We start from the raw sequence: 13,361 nt of genomic DNA, 5'->3' as shown, positions 1-13,361 counted from the left end.
GTACTCATCAGTCAACACATTGCATTGAAACTCCTTTGCACTACTTAGATAGGAAATAAAGAAAACCTTTCAATTCTATGTAATATGGGTACAGTTTTGCTTATTTCCTCAGCTAGAATTTGTAACTTTCATCTGATGGGAAAAGACAGGGAGAGAGAAGGGAATGGAGATTGTCATAGATATTCCCTACTTGGCAGAGCGGTACTTGGGCTCCTCCTCCCTCAATGACACTATGAGGCCTATGTCTGTCATTGTCTCCATGTTTGGAGAGAACTATTTGTTCCTAAGGGGGGAAACTGAGGATTCAGCCAGACTGTGTCAGAACTAATATGTCCTCCCCAGTTTGAAGGATGTGAGACATCTCGCTTTTGATTCTACGGGCTCCCGGGGCAGAGAGATCAAGTGGAGATATTTCCAAAAGGCTTTTGTGTGACTTCCTGAGGCCAGAACAGGGCAACTTGCAGGCGAACACGACTGCTTCCAAGATGTGCTCCTCTGCTTTGTGAGCTCATAAAGCTGTGGTTGCTTGGGAAACGTGGTCACCAGGGCAAGATCCTGCCTTAACAACTTCATCTGGAATAAAAGTCCATACTAATCAGAATTCTGAGGCCAGAGAGAGAGAGGGAGGAGAGGGAGAAAGTGTGGGGAGATGGAGAATGGAGGGAAGGAAGAGGGGAGGAAAGAAAGAAGGGAGGGAGGGAGGAATGAAGGAGGAACAAGAAAGAGAAGGAATTGCAGTGGTTCCTATGACGTCATGTCTCTTTTGGTTTAGTAAGTGTGCTTTAAAATTATTTGTACTGTAAAGATATGAATCTCAAAGTGTGGTCTGAAGGCTAGCAGAAACATCCCCTGGGAACTTATTAGAAATGCATCTTGGTGGTCAAATGGTGGCTTGCTTCTTTAATCTCAGCCATTTAGAAGACAGGGCTCAGGATTGCTATTTAGAGATACTTTGAAGCAAAACCAAAAGTTATTTCAACAAAAAAGCTGAGCATGGTAGTGCACTTCTGTAACTACCTATGCAAGGGGCATAGGTGATCTAACTCAAGCCAGCCAGGCAAAACCCACAAGATCCTACCTAAAAACATAAAGCATAAAGATCTTGAGATGTCACTTGAGTGGTAGAGATCTGCCTAGCAAGCTGGAGGCATTGACTTAAAAACCAAAAAATGTACCTTTTTAGCCCCTATCCTAAAGCAAGGACCACTGGAGGTGATGCAAATGTGTATTTCCTTTTGAGAACCACTGATTGACAGTGGATATAACCCAAGCAGATCAGGTTTCATGGAAAGGTGTTTCCTCCTGGGGAAAAAACAAACAAACCTGATTCCCTTGTTCTTGCTGTACATTTCATAGAAGCTCTCAGATACCCAAATGAACTGGCATTTAAGACTGCTAGCTTCTTCTGAGTATGTCTAGTTGTGTTTATAAAAGTACCACCCAGAGCAGGGTGCTGGTGGCTTACACCTATAATCCTAACCACTCAGGAGGCTGAGATCTGAGGATCACAGTTTGAAGCCAGCCTGGGCAGCAAATCTATGAGATTCTCATCTCCAGTAAACTACTCATAAAAAGCCAGAAGTGATACTGAGGCTCAAGTGGTAGAGCACTAGCCTTGAGCATAAAGAGGCCCAGGGACAGTACCCAGAGTTCAAGCCCCAGGACCAGCAAAAAAACTTTTTAAAAAGTGCCACCCACCAGCAAATTTGAGAGGACCTTGACACCACCACCATGGTTCACATCAATCACAGATTTCATGACCAATAACTGGAAACAACATTGATGTGTTACCCCATTTAGTTGACTTCCACTTGACTTGGAAAATAACTTGGTAGATTTTGAATCCCCTGGAATGTATGCTGGCCTGTTAAAATATGGTTTTAGGACTATGAAGTGCTATGAGAATGTTTTCATCCTCATCCACCCTTTTGATGAGCATTTGTCATACATGATTACCAAAGCAAAAATAGATGTTCCTGACAAAATCGTGTGTCCAACCTTCATTGGATTTGTATCCGTTGACACCAGGAGTTCGCAGTTTAAGGTGCATATTGGAACACCTACCCAGGACTGATACAGAATCCCTAGATGTGGAGGACCTAGTACTTTTCAAAGGTCTCCAGACGATTCTGCTGTATAGATGATACCTGATACCATCCATCTAGAAACCCTTGTCTGATTCAATTTGCTTACCACAATCTGCCAGTATTAGTGGGTTCCAAACTTCTCCCCAGAGGTCAGCTTCATAGCTTCTCTGTTCCTCAACCACATCTGGATGACCCCTATACCTGCTCTTCCTCCTGCACAAAGTGCTTGTTTTAGCTGTTCTTGGTATGGCTGAGTCTTGGTATCATCCTTCAGTTCTCAGCCCCAAACCCTCCTTTAGCTCCAAGAGTTAGCCATTTCATTGGCTGAAAGTCATAGGCAATGCCTTTCTCACCAGTCAGTTTCTCTCTTCTGAAGCATGTTTTGATAGTCTTGATGATGTATTCAACAACTTTTTTCTCTGTTTTCTTGTCTGATCTTTACTGCCACCATCCCCATATCTGGAAAACTGCCTAGTTTGATCTATGTTGATTTAAGGAATGAATGAAAGAGAATGAATGAACTCTGGGGGTCTGATGATTAATCCTCAGTATTTGAATGCAAGTGTTCAGTGTGCCAGTTCATTGATTTGTTTTCCTTCTCACTCTACCTGACCATTTCTGTTCTCATTCTGTTCACATATGTTTATACCAATGAGATGAGAGGAGACATATTGTTCCTAATAAAGAAGCTGGGACTTGGTGACTCGGGGTTCATCTTATGCGATGTGGCAAGGAGCCAGGGAGCAGGCCCTGCACAAAACCAGCTGTGTAAATAGCATCACCTCCAGTCTGATTTAAATGAAGTCAGTAAATTATGCCTCCAGACCCTAAGCCATTTATTTCATCATGCTAGAGAATGGAAAAGGAGTTCAGAGAAGCAATTTCCCTGCCTAGGTATTTCATTAAAAAAAAAAGAGAGAAAGAGAAAGAGAGAGAGAAAAGAATGGAAGGGGCCCTCCGTGGGAGACATGGCACCTAAGAGGATTGTGGGAGACACTTTCTTAAAAAAATTGAGCAATCAAATTGTGGGTCACCCATCCAGTCAGTTCCCTCCATTAGCAATAATGGAGGTCCAGGAGCTGGAAGAACTTCAGCCCACAGTGTGCCCTGCAAGAGACACAAGGGGCAGGTGAGCCTTCTGCCTACAGAAGCAATAATACCAATGCTAATAATAAGTCACCTTTGTCGACTCTGGAGGATGGCTATTATGCAAGTAGCGTTAATGTTTTTTTTTCTCCCTCTCCATTGTTTCTCACAGTGAAAACACACCTGCTATTCCTATTTGGCAGTTTTAACTTGCACAGCAGAGCCAATTTTGCTCTTTGGCTACCCACAGTCAACCAACTTCATCTAGGATTACTGTCAGGGAAGGCTCAGTCTAGGCAGCCTTCTCCGAGGGTTGATTATCAGAACCAAACAGGCATTTATTTTGAAAGACTGTTTGGAAGAGCAAAGGGTAATTTCATAACTATAATTTTCCTTGGACCTTGTTACTCGGCTCAGAATAAAGAGCCCTTGTTTCTGTTTGAGAGGAGTCAGAAAAAAAGAGAAGCAACAACTCATCTAAGATCTTCTAGGAAATGAAGGACAGAGCTGGGATTCAAATCCAAGCAAAGCACAATTTATAAATGTACTAAAATCTTAGAGATCCTCAGTGGGTGTTAACGATTATAGTAATAACAAGGATGATAGTAGTAAAAGCAGCGATTTGTTATTATTGCCATAGCATCCAATAAAGTTAGGTATAGGACAATAGTAGTATAGGTGCTTTACAGATACAACTGTATGTAAATGTCACAGTCAGACATCTAATTTTCATCACAACCCTATCCCATACAAATAATTTCTTTCTCTGTTCAGAGATAAAAAGAAATACGAAGAGACCTAAGAGTTTAATGGTGTGCTTAAGGAACTCAGTTCATAAGTTTCAGAACTGTTGTTTGAACACACGCCTTTATTATTTTTCCCACTTTCAGGATCCTTTGTATGAAGTGTCCTAGAAACCATCTTGTTTCTCATCAAGCCAAGAATATCAAACACACACAAGGGAAGCCTGGGACTATCCAGGAAGTTATTGTGTGATCTTTTGATGGCCCTTGTCTCTTTTCTGATGGATGGTAGGCTGGTTTATCTTTATTGTATCTTCCTTCCCGGCTGTGTTCTTTCCTATTGCACAAACTTGGACAAAACACCAAGTTACCATCTGGTAATCGATCCGATTGGGCTCCTTCCAATGTGGGTTCACTCAGTTTAAACAACTGATGATGGAAGCAAACTTTCTCTGGATGCAGTCTTCGAAAAAGAGCAAGAGCTACTCTCAGAAACAAGCAGGAGGCTCTCTGATTCCTGGTTACTATGGCAGGCAGGAAAGGGGGGCAAGGGACTTTTTCCCTGGGCCACATAATGGTCACAAGGGATTTAGGAGGAACCTAAACCCAGAGTTGAGGATATAATTACATGAAGTTGAAAACGAGGTAAAGACCAAATTAAAGCAGTAAGCCTTAGGCATAAATAAAACGGGTAACTATCAGCCAGTCTCTGGTGACAGCAAGTAAAAAAGGAATACAGAATGATCCTCTTGCTATTAAAGCAGAAGTCAGGGGAAATATGGGAGGTAACATGGGCGCAGATCCCTCACAGTTCTCTCAATAGACTTCGTGACAATGATGATTATAGTGGAGAATGATCCCTGTGGGTAAATAGAGCTGGGCCTGTGCACGGCTCTTTATACCCCACAGGGTAGGTGACATCTATCCCGGCATTTGGTTGATGCGCAAATGGACTCAGATACTAAAAACTTGTCCAGACCATTCGTCAGCCATGCAGCTAGGATTCAAAACCAGGCTCTTCCTCCTATGCGGCTGCTCTTAGCCACTGTAACAGATGATTTGGTTGGTTTGCTTAGGGCAGGGTTTAAGAGCAGCCCGATGATTGGCTCTATTCCAGACCAGAGGAGAGGCTCTTCAGCTAAGTTTGTGGCCATGGCTCTCTCTGCTTCCTTTCTATGCCCCATCCTAGGTACTGCCTTTGCCCTATTTCTTAACCCCTCAGCTGATCATTGTCCTGCCTCTTCATTTTGTGTGATATTTGCTTCTTCCATGGGCTCAAAAGTTATGGTTCTTTAAACAACCCATTTCTTCTATCCATTTCCTCCCTTCTTGTTTCTTCTTCATGCACCATTCTTATTCCCTTTTTCATAAATTGAATCCCCATCCCCTCTGACTCATGCCTCGGTCTCTCCTCCTACTGAGTCCCCTGTCGTCTTACAAGCCGCTAGACGTATATTTTATTAGTTAAATAAGTGAAATAAATCAGTAGCACCAGTTAGCTTGCGGCTTTGTGTGTAAACCTGCTGGGCAGCCCTCCGTGGCACATCCTTCCTTCTCATTTTCCTATCCCTGCCAACTTAGGGTTGTGCAAGTAGGAAGGCCCTAAAATCAATATGATGGTTAACGGGAAGGCACGGAAGCGTGGCCAGCCCAGGATCAATCTGCTGACTCGCTAGCGTCAGGAGGGATTCTCAGCCTGGCAGCTGCTTGCCCCGGCCTCAGTGGAAGCCCCAGAAAGGTACATTGCAGTCATCAATCCCAGAGAAGAAACACTTACAGGCTACCACCTGCAGCAGCAGGAGAGGAAAGAAAAAAAAAAAGCTACAACCGTTAGCGGTATTTCTGAGATGGTAATGAGGACCATTGCTGACACTGGATAACAGTGGACTAGAAAGCAAGTTAGAAATCACCCCATGTTTCCTGTTAGCAGCTTGACTTTGTGTGTTGCAGGGTCAGTGCCGGCCAGGCCTGTTGGTGTGACTTTGTAGAGAAGGTGCTCTGATCCCATTAATATGAGCTCAGCCTCCTTCAACCTTCACAGGAATAAGCATGCTGTCATCCACGGCACAGCTCAGGTTAGGTACAAAAAGAAGGCTCCAAGCCATGAAAAATAAGCACCACAAACTTGTGCAAGTGTAACTCAGTACATCCTTTTCTTAGGGAGCAAGCTCTTCCCGGCAGTCACAGCCAATCCTGGTGCTCCACCTCATTATATTTCATTACTGGGGAGGTGGGGGGAGGAGGGGAAGATCATCATTTTACTGAGTATTCCACAAGAGAGAATAATGCAGCCAGGAGATGAATTCTATGATCTCTTTTTTATATTTCTTATTTTTTAATTTTATTTTACTGTTAAGATATTGTACAGAAGGGTTACAGTTACATGAGCAAAGCAATGATTGCATTACTTGTCAGTCATTGTTACACCTTCCCTTCCTTGTTGTCCCCCTATCCCTCCCTTCCCCCACTCCCACAATCCTACCCCCCAGCCCCCCACCACCCGAAGTGGTAAAGTTTGTTTCCAATATACTGCCCTGTGGGTATCTTTGTTGCAATGTGTCATCCTGTGTCTTTGTTTCAGCGTTTTGTTACTCTCTTTCCCCTCCCTAGATTAGACATATGTATGTACAAAATGCAGGGTATCAAAATAATCTTATCAGATGAGCTGAAAAGCTCATAAAACTATGCACAAATGACCATATAAGATGATGCTAAGTGAAATGAATCCCAAGATATGGACACAAGAGGTCTGTCTTTATTGTTATTGTTTTAAATGTACCATGTGCTTTTATTTTTGGTGGTTGTTATTGTTTTCTTTGTATGTTCTTTCCCTTATGGCATATCCCTTGTTGTCACTGTACTCAATTTTGATACACTGCATCTTCTATGATCTCTTAATGACTAGTGCCACCATTTTCTGGTAAAGTAACCTTGAGAAACTTGCAGTATAATAAAATTAAAAACTATAATACAATAAAATAAAAATAAATAAAAGAAACAAATTGCTTCCTAGAGTGTGAAGCTTCTCTCCTGGAAAATAGACCTCGGGTTTACATTCCGTTCTGCTCCTGGGGAATATATAATACAGGCATGTCAGTAGGTAACAGCATCTTCGTACAGTGATTGCTTAATCATTTGAGCTGTACTATTATTGAGGTCATTCATGGAGGCCCAAACAAAGATTTCCATTGTTATACTGAACTCATCCACAATGAAACAGAGAATGTTAACAATTATACATGGAAGACTGAATTTGATCTTGTCCTCCCCAGGATCTTCAGTAGGTATAAGCCAGGAGTCCTGGCTTGAGTCTAAATTATATCTCTGGGCAGTACCCATAGGAACAGGAACAAAGCCCAAACTGGGAGAACGTTGCAGGCTTTGGAAAGACACTCAGTGCTGGTCCCTCTGTGTCAGCCCAAGGTTGTTTATATCTCTAGCCAACAATGGAGAGGCACGTTCTAAGGATGCAGTTCAAGGATATGCCTTAGTGAGATGTTCTCTCCCTATTTAAGACTCTCCTAGATAGCAATAGGAATGGAAGTTAAAGTGATATCAGGTGAATCCCAGTGGGTACCAGGAGGGGGCTTCCCTAGAAGGCTTTCCTAAAAGGTTTTCACTGGAAATAAAATCTAATGAGAGCAAAAAGTGAAAGAATGTTGATGTCAATTTCATTCTCAATGGACTCAAACTGGAAATATAGAAAGGTCCATCATGAATAAAATGATAAAGATGTTATTTGATTTCATTTATATGAAGTTCAAGAGTAGCCAAACTAATTAGCCAAACTTCCTAAGAGGGAAGGGGTGCTGGAATATTCTATTTGTCTATTTGCTTGACCTAAGTTGTAATCACATAGTGTTCTATTCATTTGTTTATTTTTGTTCTAGTTCTGAGTTTTGACTCAGGACTTGTCACTATCTCTAAGCTTTGTCACTCAAGGCTGGTGCTCTACCAGTTGGTCAATGGCTTTTTGAGTGGTTAATTGGAAATAAGAGCCTCATGGACTTTCCAGCCTGGGTTGGCTTCAAATCATGATCCTCAGATCTCAGTATCCTGACTAGCTAGGATTATAGATATGAGCCACCAGCACCAGCCAAGTGTTTCATTTTTTTAAATTTTCCCTGGCCTCTAAACTTATACTTGATTCTCTTCCTTTTTCAGGAGAACAGAGAGCTGAACTGGGGAATATGCTTGGTAGTAGAGTTTTTAACCTAACATGTCCCCAAACGCTGGATTTGATCCTTAACACTGAAAAAAGGAGAAGGAAGAAGAGATGGAAGGTGGAGGAGGAAAAGGAAGAAGGGAAGAGCAGACAGAAATGAAAGAAGAAAATAGAAGGAAACAGAGGAAGAGAAAGAGTAAGAGGAGGAGGACAAGAAGATGACAAAGTTGCATATGTAAGTCTAAAGTACTGATATCAAGTCTCCAGGAGAAACTGGGATTCAGGATCAATGATTTCAGCAGACATGAGCCATGAGGGCTCATGGCCAGGGATCAGTGCTCTTTATTTCATTGAGTTGAGATTTTGTCTGACTTGGCCCAATACCATCCCTGTCCAGGATACCAGGACACGCTGAGTTAATACTTGGTAGAACCCAGATAAATAGATATTATTCAAGACTCCCAAGAAGTATTTAGTGAAGGTTTAAAGTTACCTGACCTTGCCTAGTGGATCCATGTATATAGGTGGAAATACCAGCTTTAGAAAGTGACTAGGAGACAATGAAGAAACACTCTTCGAAATATTTAGTGAAGACTTCATCATGAAATGGATGTAATGAGATAGCAGATAACAAGCACTCAAGAAGTGTTCCTTCTCCTTGCCATCATGCCATTTGACTTCATTGATATGTAATAAAATAATTTCCTCTGGTTTCATAATGTGAGGAATATAAATTTCTTAGCTATGGACACATCTCCACTTTTGCTTCTGAATGAAAATTATTTTAACCAAAATACCTTCCCTGCCCAAATAGTGGTATTCAAAGAGTTGTATAGTGGTATTCAAATCAGTTGAAAAATTATTCGGTCAGGATTCCATTTTCTTATTGGGTAAACTATTGCTCTTGAGTCACATGACTATGTGCTAAGTTTGGTAACCACTTCTGTTCCTGTTCTAAAATTTTGATAATATTTATATCACCACAATAAATGTTTGTGTTTGGTGCTTTTTTGTACCTCATTTCTATGTATAGAACTACTAGATACACAGATTTGGTGTGCTTGAGGCCTATAAAGTATGATTCTTGCATTCTTCCTTTTAAAAATTATGTCATTGCCAAAAATTTTATTTGACCCACTTATTTTTACCTGTGTCATAAGGTTATTTGGACAAAGGTCAAAAGAGCTAGGACTGTAATGTTTAATTCTGGCTCAGTGGTCCTTTTGGATTTCCAGAGATCTAATTCTGAAGAAGGTGTACTTAAATGGCCATGAGTTGAACCAGGCTTTTGAACTAGGTACAACTCCATACAGACCTCCCTTTTACTGAAATCAGACTTCATATTCAAATCATATCTGGCTGAATTACTTCCAATCCAACATGGCTTTGAAATTTTTCATATTAATGGATTTGAATATAAAAAGTAATAAGAGAAATCTACAGACCTATATCATTTTAAAGTTTTATGCATGTGAACCTGAAAATATTAGAGACGTAGCTCATGCTGATGAATAATATTCCTGGTGTAAAGAGATCTATGTTGTAGCTGGGTACTGAGGAAGGACTTAGCCAATAGCACAGCCTAGATGGTTTTTTTTTTGAAAGCCATGGGAGGATTTCAAGGCAGTTGACAAAGGAAAAGAAGGTAGGCTGGACCATCTAACTTCTTCCTATTTACTTCTAGGAGGAAGCTTGAAAAGTCATGTTCCTTTTCTCGCCTATGTGCTCCAGGACTATCCAAATCCTTAGATTTTAATCTCATCTTCCTTCCCCCCTCTTCAATATTTCACATGAGTTATTTAAGTGTTACCAGATGGAGTAGAAATTTTAAAGGAAAATAATGAAATCAGAAGAACAGATATATGGGATTACAAGCGTTGAAATGAAACTATGACGAAGTATAAAGAAATGATCTGAGATCATGGGCATCCAAGATGAAGAAGGAAACAACCCATTTCACAGATGAGAAATCTCCCAATGAGTCACTCAGTCAAGAAAGCAACTTGATTTCTAAGTGAAGCTTCTCTCCTGGACCATTAGGAAAGAGACACGGAGAAATATGAAGGTCACTATCAATTGCCAAAATGTTACTGCAAAAGCTGAATTCCTTCTTCAAGCTTTTAGAGCAACTTTCTGTGACAGTTAGAGATGTTGGTCACCATTCAAGTCAGCCATGAAGCTTGTGTGAGGCCTAAAATGGCATATCTGATATATTTCAGCATTGCAATAAGAATATTTTGAAGACCTCTACTCACTTTCCAGAGAGAGACCCTAGGTGGATAAAGGTTGACTATGTAGAGTCAAAGGCAACAGGACAATTCGAAGCTAGTGTTTTCACAAAACTGATCACAGTACCAAGTGGCTTTTTTGGGGCAGTGAATGGGCAACACTAGAGATAGATTCTAGGAATATGCTGGTGTTTTGATTTTCAACTTACTTTCTCAGATGACCCAATCATTCATCCGCATTTGAAAAAGAATGATTTCAAAATAAACACTTCTTGAATCCTTTTTCTGTGTTCTGGCCTTTGACAGGAGTCACATGGCAAAGAAGAAGAGACTGGGACCATTAAAGACCATCTTCAATGCAGATCACCTCAGGGAGCAATGAAGCTTTCACCCTAAGAACTGCTCACGGAACTTTATAGTTTGGAGGAGAAAGAAAATTGTCTGGGCCATGAGCCCACCACCCTGACAAAGCCTACCACCTGCATTCCTGGGGCCCAGATAGTCCCTGCAAGGCTTCAGGCCTATTACATCCATTCTTCTCACATGGCAATGCCTGTCTGCTTTGGCAAATTTTGATAAATGCAATGCCCTGTTGAGTGGTGTGTAACCATTGCAAGCAATATTAATCAAAGAAGGGGCTGGGGGATTGCCTGGTATTTTGGGAGCAAGGGCAAAACAATCACTTCTGCTTTTTTTTTCAAATGACCATCTTCATTGGTTCTTTCTCTTTCCCCCCACCCCCCTCAAATCTAATGATCAGGCTGCCTGCAGGCCAACAGTTAGACTAGTTCCGTCCATTCCTGCATCATTAGCTGTCCCCTGGAGGCCATTCCTGATTTGTACTCTCTCTTGGTCTCCAAAACACTAAATAAGCTAAGAAGGATGGCTCTTAATGAAAGCCTGAGATTCCTTGGCTTTTAATTGTGTGACACTCAAACAAATACATGCTCATATGCAGGCACATCACATCCTGAGTTGTTTATTGGTATTACAAACCCTCTGCCTGGGTGTCATGCTCGGCCACAGAGAAATGTGAACAGCTTGGTTTATTAATGGCAGGTTCAAAGGTTGGCCCCGTCATTCACTGCAATGGGGACTCCAGCTCACTCAAGCCCTCAGCTTCCTAACACAGAGCAACATGATCACAGTGTTGACTTAAGGCAGATTAGAAACTCAAAGCCCAAGGAGACACATAAAAGGCTTTTCCAGGCTCTGAGCAATCTATGCAGAAACTAGAAGCATAGAGAAAAGAGGCACCTGTTACACTGGATTAAAAGTCCCTTTCTAGAGCTCACTCATTTGGATCTGTTTACTGTACACTGGAATTTGAATAATGTATAACCGTCTTCCTCTCAGCAACAAGGAGCTATATTGTTATCTACATTTTTAGGGCTGTAATATGAGATTGAGAACAGTTTTTGTTGCACAGTAGGTTTTCAAGACAAGGCCAACTAGTTTAAATAAGATAAAAAATGTTTCCTTGAGGATACAGGTGGACCCATTGCAACAATGAGATGTACAAGATGTTATGTCGAAAAATGAACTTTACAACTTTGGCCAGGGGTGGGGTGGGGGTGGGGAAGGGGGAAGCCGCTGGGCGGGGAGCAGGGGGGAAGGGGAGATGGGAAGGGATAGGAAGGGGAAACAAAGGAGGAGACACCAATGCTTGATAAGAAATGTACTCATTACCTTGCCCATGTAATTGTAACACCTCTGTACGGTATTTTCACAATTAAAAAAAAAAAGTAGAACCTTAAAAAAAAGTTTCCTTGAAAGTATATACTAATAAAAATGCTTGAAAATTATAATACACAAATCATCAATTGTGTAAGTGTAATCTTTCAGTGGGAAAATTAAAGGCATTAATAAGTTGTTGCCCCAAAGGTCAACCAAATACATTAGTTTGCAGAATGAAAAGTTCAACACCAAATCAGACAAGACGAGATAGTGTTAATCCCCATGCTTCTAGTGATAAGCCCCAGATCAGAACAGATTTATCAGGATCAAAAGTAGGAGTTACTTTTCTATTTGCTGTTATTATATCATTAAGGCAACAGAATTCAAAAGGACAAAAAGCTAAGGAGAAAAAACAAGGTCAGTTGCGAGCATGAGCCCCAAAGCCTCCTATGCTAATTTTTAATGCTAGCATGTTGGACATTATTAGTCTTCCACATATTGTTTATTCTCTTTATAAAAACAGCAAAAACGACTATTCAACTAAAATAACCAGAGTCAGAAGACATCTATAACCCCATAAGCATCTCAATGCATATAAAGCCCTTGACATATCCATCAAGGAACAGAATGATCACCACTGGGGAAAAAATAACCTTCCAAGTGAAGATAGCTATTTTTATATTTTCTTAAGGCATCGCTCAAAGAGAATTTAATCTTCTAGGTGCAATTTGTAGGTCCAAAAGCTTTGCTTTATATGACTCTACGCATTCCCTCTATGTGTCATTTCCTATTGAGCACCCCACTCCTCCAAAAAAATGGGAACTTGTTTATTAGAAGGAAGACAAGATTACCTGACTGGTACTGGCAAATCCACAACAGTTCCTGAGGGAGACTCAATTAAATTCTTGTCTAATTGTGTTTTTTTGTTCAGTTTTTGAAATAGAGGCCATTTGCTGATATCTGGGGGTCCCTATTTCCCCCTTTTGATCCAGAGTTGATTTTTTCTACTTAGGATAGCAGTTGGAGAAGTTGAAATGGTCTACCTTGTATAAATCTGTTACTGAAGCATGGTCCTGTTCAGGCAGTCAATTATCAATCATGTTTGCACCAACTCTCGCATATCCACCCAAACAACACAACCATATAGGCCCAAAGACATATCCATGAGCCACCATGTGTGTTGAGCATAGACAGAAGCTGCCAGCTCTGAATACACTGCATGCATACCTCATGTCTCACCACAGCCCACTTGCACTGTGTGAATGAGAAAACAGGTTCAGAAAGCCTAAAGTGGTCTGCAAAATAGCACATGGTCAGTGAAAGACATAAACCATGCCATGAACCTACTTCTGCCTACTAGAGATGGTGTGCAAGA

The 13,361-nt window shown here is 41.1% G+C and overlaps 1 long non-coding RNA gene across 1 annotated transcript; it reads left to right on the top strand.

The window, feature by feature from the left end:
* The first annotated feature begins 689 nt into the window (after positions 1-689).
* LOC138815336 (uncharacterized) lies at positions 690-10,779 on the top strand. The gene is made up of 3 exons (XR_011368299.1): positions 690-771; positions 8,081-8,316; positions 10,616-10,779. It is a non-coding gene; the product is annotated as an uncharacterized lncRNA (long non-coding RNA).
* The last annotated feature ends 2,582 nt before the right edge of the window (positions 10,780-13,361 follow it).

This window comes from Dipodomys merriami, unplaced genomic scaffold (genome assembly GCF_024711535.1).
Source record: "Dipodomys merriami isolate MVZ:Mamm:240054 unplaced genomic scaffold, mDipMer1.0.p SCAF_64, whole genome shotgun sequence".
NCBI lineage: Eukaryota > Metazoa > Chordata > Mammalia > Rodentia > Heteromyidae > Dipodomys > Dipodomys merriami.
The sequence above is the reverse complement of the archived record's forward strand: the minus strand, read 5'-3'. Positions and strand labels throughout refer to the sequence as shown.